At 42.1% G+C, this 16,014-nt stretch overlaps 1 pseudogene; it reads left to right on the top strand.

Annotated features, from left to right (window-relative positions):
* Positions 1 to 14,796: 14,796 nt before the first annotated feature.
* LOC138430323 (trafficking protein particle complex subunit 1 pseudogene) lies at positions 14,797 to 15,288 on the top strand (annotated as a pseudogene).
* The last annotated feature ends 726 nt before the right edge of the window (positions 15,289 to 16,014 follow it).

Here is a 16,014-nt window from a genome sequence, read left to right on the forward strand (position 1 = left end):
AGTAGGTAGATTCAAACTAATATTTACTTGCAAAAGAATTTATTAGACTGTATAGCACAGGGAACTATATCCAATCTTCTGGGATAAACCATAATGGAAAAGAATATTTTAAGATATATATGTGTGTGTATGGGCTTCCCTTGTGGCTCAGCTGGTAAAGAATCCACCTGCAATGTGGGAGACCTGGGTTGGGAAGATCCCCTGGAGAAGGGAAAGGCTAGCCGCTCCAGTATTCTGGCCTAGAGAATTCCATGAACTGTATATGTATAGTCCATGGGGTTAGAAAGAGTCAGATACAACTGAGCAACTTTCACTTTCATGGATTCCCAGGTGGCACTAATGGTAAAGAACCCGCCTACTAATACTGGAGGAGACACTGGTTTGATCCCTGGTTCAGGAAGATCCCCTGCAGGAGGGCATGGCAACCCATTCTAGTACTCTTGCCTGGAGAATCCCATGGATAGAGAAGCCTTCAGTTCAGTTCAGTCACTCAGTCGTGTCCGACTGTTTGTGACCCCATGAATTGCAGCACGCCAGGCCTCCCTGTCCATCACCAACTCCCAGAGTTCACTCAGACTCACGTCCATCGAGTCTGTGATGCCATCCAGCCATCTCATCCTCTGTCGTCCCCTTCTCCTCCTGCCCCCAATCCCTCCCAGCATCAGAGTCTTTTCCAATGAGTCAACTTTTCGCATGAGGTTGCCAAAGTACTGGAGTTTCAGCTTTAACATCATTCCTTCCAAAGAAATCCCAGGGCTGATCTCCTTTAGAATGGACTGGTTGGATCTCCTTGCAGTCCAAGGGACTTTCAAGAGTCTTCTCCAACACCACAGTTCAAAAGCATCAATTCTTTGGCGCTCAGCCTTCTTCACAGTCCTGCAATCCATAGGGTCACAAAGAGTTAGACACAAATGAAGCGACTCAACAGCAGCAGGTGTGTGTATAACTGAGTCTATATGGCAGAAATTAGCATGACATTGTAAATCAACCATACTTTAATTTTTAAAAAGTACATTAGAGGACTTCCCTGGTAGTTCACTGGTTAAAACTCCACACCTCCTCTGCAGAGGGTATGGGTTAGATCCCTGGTCAGGGAACTGATATCCCACATACTGCACATTGCTGCCAGAAAGAAAAAAAAAAAAAAATTAGAGCCCTATGTTTGCATTTTCCACCGCATTTAATATAGAAAAAAAAAAGAAAAGAAAATAATTTAAAAAAGAAAAAAAAATGGGGGGAGCAAACTGGGGTGGGGGTGTGGGCTGGATTCCCTCCCTGCCTTTTCATGCACCCAGTGACCCTAGTTATGTCCTTTAGTCATTTAAAATTCTATTTCATTCTCTCTGAAATGGTTAACGTCACCTACTTAGGGATTAGAAGCAGAAGTAGAGATAACAGATGCTTAATACAGGGTATGGGAAGCTTAATAAGTGGTGCTTATCAATTTTAACTGAAGCCATTCCCCCTCAACACCCTGAGAGATCTTTATCCCAGGTTGGGAGGACTCAGCAGTGCTCCACTACATGCTCACCTGCACAAGGTACAGAGAAAGCCATCAATCACCAGTTTACTGGAATCCTCTCTCTGAGCCCAAATTGCCCTGCATGGCTTATAGTCTATTTGATCTTTCTATTGCACTGCTGTGCGTCTCTTGCATTGTTAACTCAGACTATTAGCTCTCACATTGTTCAGTGTTTCACTACCAGTTGCCAAACTGACCTCATTTCCTGCCAAGTTAACCTCATTTCCGTTTTTGATAAGGTTACTAAATGAATAGATTCTAAGAATACTGCAGGCATAGTATTATCTGGGTTCTGCAAGGGGGATGATAAGGTCCTGTGGTGTCTCTGTGGCCAAGATGCCCAAAAAATGAAACAGAGTATAGATAGTAGGAATCATAAATAGCTAGACAAATACCTCCAACAGCCCTTTGATCAAACTGGTTGGTTGTGAGAAGTAGATGGATACAGAGGGGTCAACCTGGGAATAAGAACTGATGTGGTCATAAAAAATATCCTCCAAGATCTAGAGTAGGAAGCCCACTCCCTCGTTCGTATACCAAATATTTATTGAGTGCATGGGCAGGGCACTGAGTAAGACCCTGGCGATAGAAGAGAACAAAACAGATCTGACTTCTGCCTTTTTGGAACTTACATTCTAGTGGTAGGGAGAAAGACAACAAACACACATATCTTCTGGGAGTTTCCAAAACAGATGTGATACCAAGAAAGCAGCATGACTTGGGGCAGGAGAGGGGTGGTCCTTTAGGCAAGATCATCAAGTGAGCTAGAGAATGAGTAGCCAGCTGCGTGAACTTCTGGAGCCACAGCTAGCTAGGCAGAAGGAAGAGCAAATGCAAAGGTCCTAAAAAGAGAATATGGGACCTCCCTGGTGGTCTGGTGGTTAAAAATCTGCCTGCTAATGCAGGGGACAAGTGTTCGATCCCTGGTCAGGGAAGATCCCACATGGCGAGAGGCAACTAAGCCTGTGGGCCACAGGCACTGAGCCCACAAGCCCTAGAGCCGGTGCACTGAAACTAGAGAGTAGACCCCCTTGCTGCAACAAGAGAAAACCTGCTCACAACAACAAAGACCTAGCTCAGCCACACACAAGAAAGAAAGAAAGAAAGAGAATGTGCTTGGTATATTTAGGTCTAGAAAGAAAAGCAAATCTGGGGAGCAGAAATGAAGGGAGAAGTGGAGAGAGGAAAGGAGTGGACCTTCTAGTGAAGAGCTTCCCAGATAATGTGCCCCAGTGGGGGGTCACCGTGTCCCACCTGTGGCTCCCTCAGCCCCCACATTGGAAGTAGGGCCTGGAGTAGCCTGATTTGCTCCCTGCCACCACCATCATCTTGGACTGAAAAAGCCTCATCTACTTACCCAATGTTCCATGTACATGTATGAATTCCTTTTGATGCTGAAAGTTTAGCTTCTTTGTTGCTGTTCAGTAGGCCAGTTGTGTCTGACTCTTGGTGACCTCATGGCCTGCAGCATGCCAGGACTCTCTGTCCCTCCCCATCTCCTGGAGTTTGCCCAAGTTCATGTTCACTATATTGGTGATACCATCTAGACATCTCTTCCTCTGATGCCCTCTTCTCCTTCTACCCTCACTATCTTTCCCAGCATCAGGGACTTTTCCAATGAGTTGGCTGTTCGCATCAGGTGACCAAAGTACTGGAGCTTCAACTTCAGCATCAGTCCTTCCAATGAGTATTCAGGGTTGATTTCCTTTAAGATTGACTGGTTTGGTCTCTAAGGGACTCTCAGGAGTCTTCTCTGACACCACAGTTAGAAGGCATCAATACTCTGGCACTCTGTCTTCTTTAAGGTCCAGCTCTCACAACCATATGTGACCACTTGGAAGACTATAGCCTTGACTAGCTGGACCTTTGTTGCAGAGTGATGCCTCTGCTTTTCAACACACCGTCTAGGTTTGTCATAACTTTCCTGCCAAGAAGCAATCGTCTTCTGATTTTGTGGCTACGGTCACTATTCGCAGTGATTTTAGAGCCCAAGAAGAGGAAATCTGTCACCACTTCCACCTTTCTCCTTCTATTTGCCATAAAGTAATGGGGCCAAATGCCATGATCTTAGTTTTCTTAATATTTAGTTTTATGCTGACTTTTCCACTCTCTTCCTTCACCCTGATAGAGAGATTCTTCAGTTCCTCTTTGCTTTCTCGCATTAAAGTGGTATCATCCACATATCTGAGGTTGTTGATGTTTCTCCCACCTATCTTGATTCCAACTTATAACTCATCCAGCCCAGCATTTCTCATGATGTGCTCAGTGTATAAGTTACATCTCTGTCAAATAAAATCTCAGAGGCAGAGTTTGGGGGAGAGTAGAAAAAGATAGCTTTGGTGCTATGCCAGGCAAAGGGGGACACAGCAGGCTAATGCCTTCAAAACCATGTGTCCCAACTTGGGGAAGATAGTGACAAGTTTTATAGTGAAAGAGGGTGTGATCAGCTCGTGGACATTCTTCTGATGGGTTGGTGGTGAGGTAAGTAGGAATCAACATCGTCAGCCTTCAGGTTTAACTGGTCTAGGGTCTACATGCTTGTGGGCAGCATACCTTAACTTTTCCCACCTGGAGGCAGTTTCAGTATCCACAAAATAGATCAAAACCATTGTGCTAAAAAATACCTAAAAGCTATGTTGCTCAAAAAATAGCACAAAATCCACAAGATAGCTGAGAAAAACAGATGACCATATCTTCCAGGAATTAAACATGTTAAGCATAGAATAACAAAAACAGTATGGTAAGTGACATGAGAAAAGTTAAAAGAAAAATCATAGTCCTAAAAATGGCATCACTGCTCTTAAAAGTCCATGATACAAAGCCTAGATTTAATACTTGATTTAATGTCCCTGCTAGTCAGGGCCTGACAAAATGTGGTCCATTAGAGAAGGGAATGGCAAATCACTTCAATATTCTTGCCTTGAGAACCCTATGAATATAATGAAAAGAAAAAGATACGACACTGGAAGATGAGCCGACCATGTTGGTAGGTGTCCAATATGCTACTGAGGAAGAATGGAGAAACAGCTCCATGAAGAATGAAGGGGCTAGGCTAAAGAGCAAACCTTGCTGAGCTCTGAATGTGTCTGGTGCCCAGGTGGCAACAGTAGTAAAGAACCCGCCTGCCAATGCAGGAGACTGTGAGAGATGTCGGTTCAATCCCTAGGTTGGGAAGATACCTGGAGGAGGGCATGACAACCCGCTCCAGTATTCTTGCCTAGAGAGCCTGGCAGGATGCAGTCCATGGGGTCACAAAGAGTCAGACACCACTGAAGCAACTTAGCATGCATGCTGATGGTGAAAGTAGAGTCCGATGCTGTACAATATTGCATAGTAACCTGGAATGTTAGGTCCATGAGTCAAGGTAAATTGGATATGGTCAAGCAGGAGATGCCAAGATGGACAGTTCAGGAATCAGTGAACTAAAATGAACAGGAATGGGCAAATTTAATTCAAATGACCAATATATCTACTACTGTGGGCAAGAATTCCTTAGAAGAAATGGAGTAGCCCTCATAGTCAACCAGAGTCCAAAATGCAGTATTTGCATGCAGTCTCAAAAATGTCATAATGATCTTGGTTCATTTCCAAGGCAAACCATTCAACATCACAGTAATGCAAATCTATGCTCCAACCATTAATGCCAAAGAAGCTGAAGGCGAACAGTTCTATGAAGACCTACAGGACCTAGAACTAAAACCAAAAAAAGATGTCATTTTCATCATAGGGTATTGGAATGAAAAAATAGGATGTGAAGAGATACATGGAATAACAGGCAAACTTGGCTTTGGACTACAAAATGAAACAGGGCAAAGGCTAACAGTTTTGTCAAGAGAAAACGCTGGTCATAGCAACCAGCCTCTTCCAACAACATATGAGAGAACTCTACACGTGGACATCACCCGATAGTCAATACTGAAATCAGATTGATTATATTCTTTGTAGCTGAAGACCGAGAAGCACTAAACATTCGGCAAAAAGAAGACCAGGAGCTGATTGTGGCTCGGATGATGAGCTCCTTATTGCCTAATTCAGCCTTAAATTGAAGAAAGTAGGGAAAACCACTAAACCATTCAGGAAGGGGCTAAACCAAATCCTTTGTGATTATACAGTGGAAGTGACAAGTAGATTCAATGGATTAGATCTGTTAGACAGACTGCCTGAAGAACTACAGACAGAGGTTCATGACAATGTATAGGAGGTGGTGACCAAAACCATCCCAAAGGAAAAAAAAATGCAAGAAGGCAAAGTGGTTGTCTGAGGAAGCCTTACAAATAGCTGAGAAAAGTCAAAGAGAAGAGAATCAAAAGCCAAAGGAGAAAGGGAAAGATATACCCAACTGAATGCAGAGTTCCAGAGAACAGCAAGAAGAGATTTAAAAAAAAAAAAAAAACTTCTTAAGTGAACAATGCAAAGAAACAGAGGAAAACAATAGAATAAGAAACATTAGAGATCTCTTTAAGCAAACTAGAGATACCAAGGGAACATTTTGTGCAAAGATGGTCATAGTAAAGGACAGAAACAGCAAGGACCTAACAGAAGCAGAAGAGATTAAGAAGAGGTGGCAAGAATACACAGAAGAACTCTACAAAAAATGATCTTAATGACCTGGATAATCACTGTGGTGGGGTCACGTGCTTAGAGCCAGATATCCTCAAGTGTGAAGTCAAGTGGGTCTTAGGAAGTATTACTAGAAACAAAGCTATTGGAGGTGATGGAATTCCAGCTGAGCGATTTCAAATCCTAAAAGATGATGCTGTGAAAGTGCTGCACTCAATATGCCAACAAATTTGAAAGACTCTGCAGTGGCCACAGGACTGGAAATGGTCAGTTTTCATTCGAATCCCAAAGAAAAGCAATACCAAAGAATGTTCAAATTACCATACCGTTGGACTTATTTCAAATGCTAGCAAGATTATACTCAAAATCCTTCAACCTAGCCTTCAACAGTATGTGAACTGAGAACTTCCAGACATACAAACTGGGTTTAGAAAAGGCAGAGAAACCAGAGATCAAATTGCCAACATCCATTGGATCATAGAGAAAGCAAGGGAATTCCAGAAAAGCATCTACTTTTGCTTCATTGACTACACTAAAGCCTTTGACTGTGTTGATCACAACAAACTGTGGAAAATTCTTAAAAAGAGATGGAAATACCAGACTACCTTACTTGTCTCCTGAGAAACCTGTATGCAGGACAAGAATTAACAGTTATATCCTTATATGGAACAATGGATTGGTTCAAAATTGGGAAACGAGTACATCAAGGCTATATATTATCACCCTGTTTACTTAACGTTTATGGAAGCACATCATGTGAAATGTCGGGCTGAATGACTCACAAGCTAGAATCAAGATTGTCAGAAGAAATATCAATAACCATAGACAAGCAGATAATATACCACTTTAATGACAGAAAGGGAAGAGGAACGAGAGAGCCTTTTGATGAGGGTGAAAGAAGAGAGTGAAAAAGATGGCTTAAAACTCAAATCACTAAGGTCATGGCATCTGGTCTCGTCACTTCATGCAAATAGGTGGGGAAAAAGTGAAAACAGTGACAGACGTGATTTTCTTGGGCTCCAAAATCACTGCAGATGGTGACTGCAGCCATGAAATTAAAAGATGCTTGCTCCTTGGAAGAAAAGTTATGACAAACCTAGACAGTGTATTAAAAAGCAGAGACATCACTTTGCCTATAGCTATGGATTTTTCAGTAGTCATGTGAAGATGTGAGAGTTAGACCATAAAGAAGACTATGCGCCGAAGATTTGATGCTTTCAAATTGTGGTGCTGGAAACTCTTGAGAGTCCCTTGGACAGCAAGGAAATCAAACCAGTCAATCCCAAAGAAAATTAATTCTGAATATTCTTTGGAAGGACTGATGCTGAAGCTGAAGCTCCAATGCTTTGGCACCTGATGTGAAGAGCAGACTCACTGGATAAAGATCCTGACACTGGGAATGATTGAGAGCAAAAGAAGAAGAGGTCAACAGAGGATGAGATGGTTATATAGCATCACTGACTCAGTGGACATGAATTTGAGCAAACTCTAGGTGATAGTGAAGGACAGGGAAGCCTGGCTTGATGCAGTTCATTGGGTTGCAAAGAGTTGGATATGTCTTAGTGACTGGACAACAAAAACAAAACTGAAGTTTCACCCTCTTCCAGAAATGTAATCTGAACCAACCAGCCTGGAATTTTCAGATCTGACATCAGTGAAGTAATCTATCACATTGGCCCTCTCCCTTTCCACCCCTCTTCCTCCATTCAAGAAGTGCCAGTCTGCATGATAAAACTTTTGCCATTCCTTTTCTTCTAAAATAGATGTCCTGGCCTAAAGATAACCCTTTCTTTTCTTTTGCTAATAGCTCTCTTTCCCCAGCATGGAGCTGATTAGAACAAAGCAAGTCCTGTTGAGGTCCTTTAATGAACAGGAACCTAGTGGTCTGGAGTTGACGATAAGAAACTAAAGGAGAGAGAAAGAGGTTGATATTCCTTGGTTTAAGCAGAAAACCAATAAAGTCCCTGACACGGGGCTTGCTCTGTTCACAAAGGCCTCAGGTGCCCTCTCAATGGGGTGAAGGCGCAGAGCGCCTTCTCCAGAGGGTCTTAGAAGCCTGGGCAGGAAAGTGAACCCACAGGACCTCTGCTCTCCAAAGAAATACACTGAGAGAGAGAGAGAAAGCAAGACACGGGGACCAAAGCTCTGATGGAGCAAAGGTGTTTTAATCAACATGATGTGGGCATATATACTGTAGTTATTCTCAGCAAAGATAAAGATTAAAATTCCAGACTTACAAAACATAGGCGATCCATATTAAAGAGAGAGAGAGTTATAAACAATCACTTTTACCGCATGGTTCATAAGAAGGAAGAGGGTACGTATCACCATATTGAAAAACTAACTAAGGAAATACCTGGATCCCTCGGCCCCAGGAGAGGCTTGCCTCTCCTCTTAATTCCTGAATATTCAGGAATTAATAAGGAAGAGAGGATTCTTGACAGATCCAAAGCAGCACACAGGAAGCCTCCTGTTAAATGCTTCCTGACAAATTCCAAAATGGCAGACAAGTGGACTTCCACTAGAACTTGAGCCTCAGCTTATCCTTATTGTAACACATTAACAAGCTAAATGACACACCTACATGTGTCAAGACAATTCAAAGGCCAATCAAAAAGTTCAAGAAGTAGGCAGTGGTCCAGTTCCTGGGCACCTCCCCCAATTAGCTGTAATACTTTCCCCACTCATTAGCCTATGAAATTACTGACTCCTATGAAAACTGACAGGCTTCCCAGGTGGCGAAGTGGTAAAGAATCTGCCTGCCAATGTAGGACACACAAGAGATGTGGGTTTGATCCCGGAGTGAGGAAGATCCTCTGGAGAAGGAAATGGCAATCCACTCCAGTATTTTTGCCTAGAGAATCCCATGGACAGATTCTGGGGGCTACAGTTCATGGGGTTGCCAATAGTCAAAAATGACTGAGCACGTCCACACACATAAAAAAGACAACCTCATACCTTGGTGCTGTTCTCACATTCTGACATGGGCCATGCTGTGAACTGTGTTTTTCTATAAATAAATCTACCTATCACTTTGTCTCTCACTGAATGCTTTCAGTGATGAGACATCAAGAACCTAACCTTTGGGCTTCCCTGATGGCTCAGCGGTAAAGAATCTCCAGCCAATGCTGGAGACACAGGTTCGAGCCCTGGTTTGGGAAGATTCCACATGCTACAGGGCAACTAAGCCTGTGTGCCACAACTACTGAGCCTATGCTCTAGAGCTCATGCTCTGTAGCAAGAAAAGTCATAGTAATGAGAGGCCCTCAACTAGAGAGGGCACCTCAACTAGAGAGTAGCTTCTGCTTGAAGCAATGAAGGACCAGCACACCCAAAAATAAATAAATAAAATTATTTTTTAAAAAAGAGAGAGAACCTGAGCTTTTTTTTTTCACTTTGTTTATTTTTTAACTGAATGATAATTGCTTTACAGAATTTTGTGGTTTTCTGTCATATATCAACAAGAATCAGTCATAGGTACACTGATGTCCCCACCCTCCCAAGCCTTTCTCCCATCTCCCACCCTATCCCACCCTTCTAGATTGTCACAGAGCCCGTGTTTGAGTTCCCTGAGTCATAATAGCAAATTCCCATTGGCTATCTACTTTATATAAGGGACTGGAATGCAAAAGTAGGAGGTCAAGAGAAACTGGAGTAACAGGCAAGTTTGGCCTTGGAGTACAAAATGAAGCAGGGCAAAGGCTAACAGAGTTTTGCCAAGAAAACACACTGGTCAGGGCAAATACCCTCTCCCAACAACATATGAGAGAACTCTACACATGGACATCACCAGATGGTCAATACCGAAATCAGATTCTTTGCAGCTAGAGATGGAGAAGCTCTATATAGTCAGCAAAAACAGGACCGGAACTTGACTGTAGCTCAGATCATGAACTCCTTACTGCAAAATTCAGATTTAAATTGAAGAAAGTAGGAAAAACCACTAGACTATTCAGGTATGACCTAAATCAAATCCCTTATGATTATACAGTTAAAGTGACAAATAGATTCAAGGGATTAGATCTGATAGAGTACCTGAAGAACTATGGATGGAGGTTTGTGACATTGTACAGGAGGCAGCGATCAAGACCACCCCAAGAAAAAGAAATGTAAAAAGGCAAAATGGTTGTCTGAGGAGGCCTTACAAATAGCTGAGAAAAGAAGAGAAGCAAAAGGCAAAGGAGAAAAGGAAAGGCATACCCATCTGAATGCAGAGTTCCAAAGAACACCAAGGAAAGATAAGAATGCCTTCCTAAGAGATTAATGAAAAAAAAAAAAATAGAGAAAAATAACAGAATGGGAAAAACTAGAGATCTTTTCAAGGAAATTAGAGATACCAAGGAAACATTTCATGCAAAGATTGGCTCAATAAAGGACAGAAAGAGCAAGGACCTAACAGAAGCAGATGTTAAGAAGAGGTGGCAAGAATACACAAAAGAACTATACAAAAAAGATCTTAATGACCCAAATAACCATGATGGTGTGATCACTCACCTAGAGCCAGACATCCTGGAATGTGAAGTCAAGGGGTCTTAGGAAGCATGGCTACAAACAAAGCGAGTGGACGTGATGGCATTCCAGCTGAGCTATTTCAAGCACTGTGAAAGTGCTGCACTCAATATGCCAGCAAATATGGAAAACTCAGCAGTGGCCACAGGACTGGAAAAAGTCAGTTTTCATTCCAATCCTAAAGGAAGGCAATGCCTAAGAATGTTCAAACTACTGTACAATTGTACTAATCTCACACACTAGCAAAGTAATGTTCAAAATTCTCCAAGCCAGGCTTCAACAGTACATGAATTGAGAACTTGCAGATGTTCAAGCTGGATTTAGAAAAGGCAGAGGAACCAGAGATCAAATTGCCAACATCTGTTGGATCATAGAAAGAGCAAGAGAGTTTCCAAAAAATATCTACTTCTGCTTTATTAACTATGCCAAAGCCTTTGACTGTGTGGATCATGACAAACTGTGGAAAATTCTTCAAGAGATGGGAATACCAGACCACGTTACCTACTTCCTGAGAAATCTGTATGCAGGTCAAGAAGCAACAGTTAGAACTGGACGTGGAACAACAGACTGGTTTCAAAATGGGAAAAGAGTATGTCAAGGCTGTATATTGTCATCTCATTCATCTAACTTATATGCAGAGTACCCCATGCAAAATGCTGAGCTGGATGATGTACAAACTGGAAACAAGATTGCGAGGAGAAATATCAATAACCTCTTTTATGTAGATGACACCCTTATGGCAGAAAGCAAAGAAGAACTAAAGAGCCTCTTGATGAAAGTGAAACAGGAGAGTGAAAAAGCTGGCTTAAAACTCAACATTCAAAAGACTAAGATCATGGCATCCAGTCCCATCACTTCATGGCAAATAGATGGGAGGAAAGTGAAAATAGTGACAGACTTTATTTTCTTGGGCTCCCAAATCACTGCAGATGGTGACTGCAGCCATGAAATTAAAAGATGCTTGCTCCTTGGAAGAAAAGCTCTAACTAACCTAGACAGCATATTAAAAAGCAGAGACATTACTTTGATGATGAAGGTCGGTCTAGTCAAAGCTATGGTTTTTCCAGTAGTCATATATGGATGCTAGAGTTGGAGCATAAAGAAAGCTGAGCACCAAAGAATTTATGCTTTTGAACTGTGTGTGGTGTTGGAGGAAACTCTTGAGAGTCCCTTGGATTGCAAGGAGATCAAACCAGTCAATCTGAAAGGAAATCAGTCCTGAATACTCATTGGAAAGACTGATGCTGAAGCTGAAGCTCCAATACTTTGGCCACCTGATGGGAAGAACTGACTCATTGGAAAGGACCCTCAGGCAAGGAAAGATTGAAGGCAGGAGGAGAAGGGAACCACAGAGGATGAGATGGTTGGATGGCATCACTAACTCGATAGACATGAGTTTGAGCAAGCTTTGGGAGTTGGTGATAGACTGGGAGGCCTGGCGTGCTATAGTCCATGGGGTCACAAAAAGTCGGACATAACTGAGGAACTGAACTAACTGACCCCCTTCCTATCTTAGTACTAGAAGAGAATATAGTAGGATTTTTGTATTTTGCTGTGGATAAGCCTTACTCAATATGGTGAAACAAATGCAAAAATAGATAAAAGCAAAACACTGTAAAAGAAAATGATAAGAAATTCCAGAGGAGACTGGCAGGCTACAGTCCATAGGGTCGCAAGGAATCCGACACGATTGAGGGCAGGAGGAACAGGGGGCAAAAGAGGATTAGATGGTTGGATGGCATTACTGACTCAATGGACATGAGTTTGAGCAAACTCCAAGAGACAGTGAAAGACAGGGAGGTACCGCACGCTGCAGTCCACGGGGTGGCAAAGAGTTGGACACAACTTAGCACCTAAAAAACAATACAAAATGGTACTTCTATTGAGAGGAACTGGCAATATCTATCAAAACAACAAGTACATCTGACCTTTGATCCAGCAATTCTGCTTTTAAATATTTATACAGCAACCTTGCATGAAAAAAAAAATGTAATGCAGCCAAAATTATTCATTGCAGCCTTGTTTCTAATAGCAAAAGGGCAGGAACACCAAAATATTCATAATAAATTGGTTTGTTAAATTATGACTTATCTTTAAAATGAAATGCTATGTACCTGTTAGAAGGAATGAAGGAACTGACTCCAAGTTATAATATGGAATTATTTCTAAGATATGTCATTAAGGGGAAAATAATGTATTTAATCTGCTAACACTTGCGCCTTTTTTTTAAAGAAAGAATAACATATATGCTTGGAAAGTGCACAGACTATTTCTGGAAGGATATATATAAAGATAGTAAGAGTGGCTGCCCCTGTGGATCAGCACTGGCTGCCTCTGTGGATCAGAACTGACGTACTAAAGGGAAAGGGTTAGAAGAGATTTTGTTTTCACTGTATATTCTTTTTTTGTTTGATTGTTTTTGTCTTTTTCTTTTTCAATTTTTCTTGATTTTTTTTCCTGTTTTCTTTTTTCTAAATTTTTTTTTCATTTTTTTCCCTTTTGAAAAAATTTTCTTTTTTTTTTTTTTACTGTATTTTTTTTATACCCTTTTGGTTTTTATATTGTACATGTTATTTTTAAAATAGATTATAATTGAAAGCATGGGATGGAATTTTTATATATATGCTTGTGCAAGTACAGAAAATAGCCATTCTCACCATCTGGTAACAAATGGTGGGGGAGGGGATTTGAGCTGAGGCTTTACTTTTTACTGTGATACTCTGCCTTATTGTTTCAATGTGCTACATTAAGCATATACAGTTTTTCTAATTAAAAAATTAATAATAGTTTCCTCACACAAAAATGTTGGTACAAAGCTGAAAAGACTATTTGCAGAGTCCAGAGTACTTTGTCAGGGGAGTTCCACCTTGGTAGGGAATTTCAGACCAGATGGGTCTTTAGACAGCTTTCAACATAATGCATTCCTGAGATCTATGATCCGTAACTCTTGGTAGACTGGCCTTAATTTCTCACCTGGATTATAACTCCTTAAAGTCAGAGAATCTGTTTTGCTTTAAAACAAACAAACATTTCCCTCATCTCTTAATACAAAGTTACATAAACTTGCCAAATAGTCTCACTTGAATGCTGGGATATCTGTTTTTTCACAGCTTACATAGTGCAGATTCAGTGCCCGGAGCTGTTAAGGTCACGCATTGTTGTTCTAACCTTTGCTATTACGAAGAGAAGTATAATACAATTATCCTGGTAAAGAAGGCTTAGTCAGCACATCTTGCTTTGGGTTTGGTAAAATAAGAATTTATTTGTTCAAAGTCAGTGAACCAAGAAGGGTTGGCCAGCACATTGTCATGATCTCAATTTACACAACACCAACAATGGGGCTGTAGGTCTGGAGCCTGGAGCTTTTCCCTGGACACCCATTTGGGTCTCTAATTATCACTGATTTTTCTGGTACCAAAGTAAAAAGTTGTAACTTTTTGGGGGGCTGTGCCATGTGGCACTCAGGATCTTAGTTCCCAGTTATTACTGTTGGTGAGTCACTAAGTCGTGTCCAACTCTTTGTCACTCCATGGACTGCAGCATGCCAGGCTTCCTTGTCCTCCACTATCTCCTGAAGTTTGTTCAAACTCATGTCCATTGGGTCAGTGATGCTATCTAACTTCTGCTGCCCCCTTCTCGTTTTGTCTTCATTACCTAATCATTACCTAGCATCAGGCTCTTTTCCAGTGAGTCAGCTCTTCACATCAGCTGGCCAAAGTATTGGAGCTTCAGCTTCAGCATCAGTCCTTCCAATGAATATTCAAGGTTGATTTCCTTTAGAATTGACTGATTTGATCTCCTTGCTGTCCAAGAGTTTCTCAAGAATCTTTTCTAGCATCACAATTTGAAGGCATCAGTTCTTCAGCACTCAGCCTATATTATGGTTCAACTCTCACATCGGTAGTTCCCAGACTAAGGATCAAACCCACACTAACTGCAGTGAAGTGCAGAATTAACCACTGAACTGCCAGGGAATTCCCACAGAATTTACACTTAATGTGTACTGAATGAATGACTGCAGTAGTGTATGAATACATGCTCAAATGAATAGATGGGTAAATAAATGCATAAATACATGCATTAATTAATGAAACACTTTCTCATGGGGACAGACAGACAAACTATGTATGGGTCATGGACACGGACAGACTGAGGAAGTAGAGATAGGATGTACTGAGTGACAGGCAGTCAGAACAGTTCTAACGATGGTCCACAACCTGCACCTATTTGACCAGAATGGAGTGTGTCTGCATTACAACAGTGGCCTGCAAGAAGCAAGCGGGGATCCCCAAGGAGGCAGCATACAAGCTGATGTATGGGATGCTCTTCTTTACCCACTCCTTTGTTTGCAAGATGTCCCCGCCAGACATGAAGGACAGCTTTCTGGACTTCCAAACTAGTCGTTACAAGTTCCACTACTACGAGACATTCACTGGGATCAAGGGTTGTCATGACTACTGATTGGGTGTGGGGCCCAGCTGAGAGGTGCCTCACCACACCTGCAGTGTGCTGTGCGTTCAGCTGGTGGTGAAGAATCCCCTGTGCCCTCTGGGCCAAACTGTGCCAGGTGAGCGCTTCTTCTTCTGACTGGTCTTCCACGTCCATCCTCTGTGCCCTTCTTCTCTGCCTGGTTGGGTGAAGGCAGCACTCGACATCACCCCTCAGAAGAATTCCTGTCCATTCCCAGCCCTTTCTAACCTGTTTTGTCTAGGGCCCCCTACTGAAAGCCCTGCCCCACCTCAGACCCCTCTAGCTATCCAGGAAAACAGTCTTAAGTCCTCCCTGGTACCCTCTGGCACAGAAAGGAAGCCTACTGGAGTCCCTACACCTCCAAACCAGGCTCTCTCTCCAGATTTATCCCCTACCTGATGCTGCGCAAAGCAACAAATGAACTTCTCATCACCCTGAAAAAAAAAAAAGCAGGGGTAGACACAATGAGCACAATGAGCCCAAAACTGGGGCGCTTCCTGTTAGGACCAAAAATGGCCCCATCTCCTGGTCAGTGCCCATGACTATCCCCAAATAGCACAGGGTCACAGCCTTAAGTGGGTGCTTACCATGTATGGGTCCCTACAAAGGAAACTTTTATCCTTCCTGAGGGCCAAGGTTCAGCTACTACTTCAAAAAATACCTACCTAAGCCTCCTGATTTTCAAAGAGATAAAATTGATGCTGAAAGTTCAGCTTCTGTGTACACCAGTACCAAATCAAATCTCAGAGACAGAGTTTGCGGGGAAGTAGAAAAGAGTAGCTTTATTGCTTTGCCAGGCAAAAGTGGAGATAGCAGCCGAATGCCCTCAAAACCATGTGTCTTAACTTGGGGAAGATGATGACAGGTTTTATAGTAAAAGAGGGAGTAATCAGCTTGTGGACATTCTTCTGATGGATTTGTGGTGAGGTAAGTAGGAGTCAACATTGTCAGCC

Source organism: Ovis canadensis, chromosome 1 (genome assembly GCF_042477335.2).
Source record: "Ovis canadensis isolate MfBH-ARS-UI-01 breed Bighorn chromosome 1, ARS-UI_OviCan_v2, whole genome shotgun sequence".
Taxonomy (NCBI): Eukaryota; Metazoa; Chordata; class Mammalia; order Artiodactyla; family Bovidae; genus Ovis; species Ovis canadensis.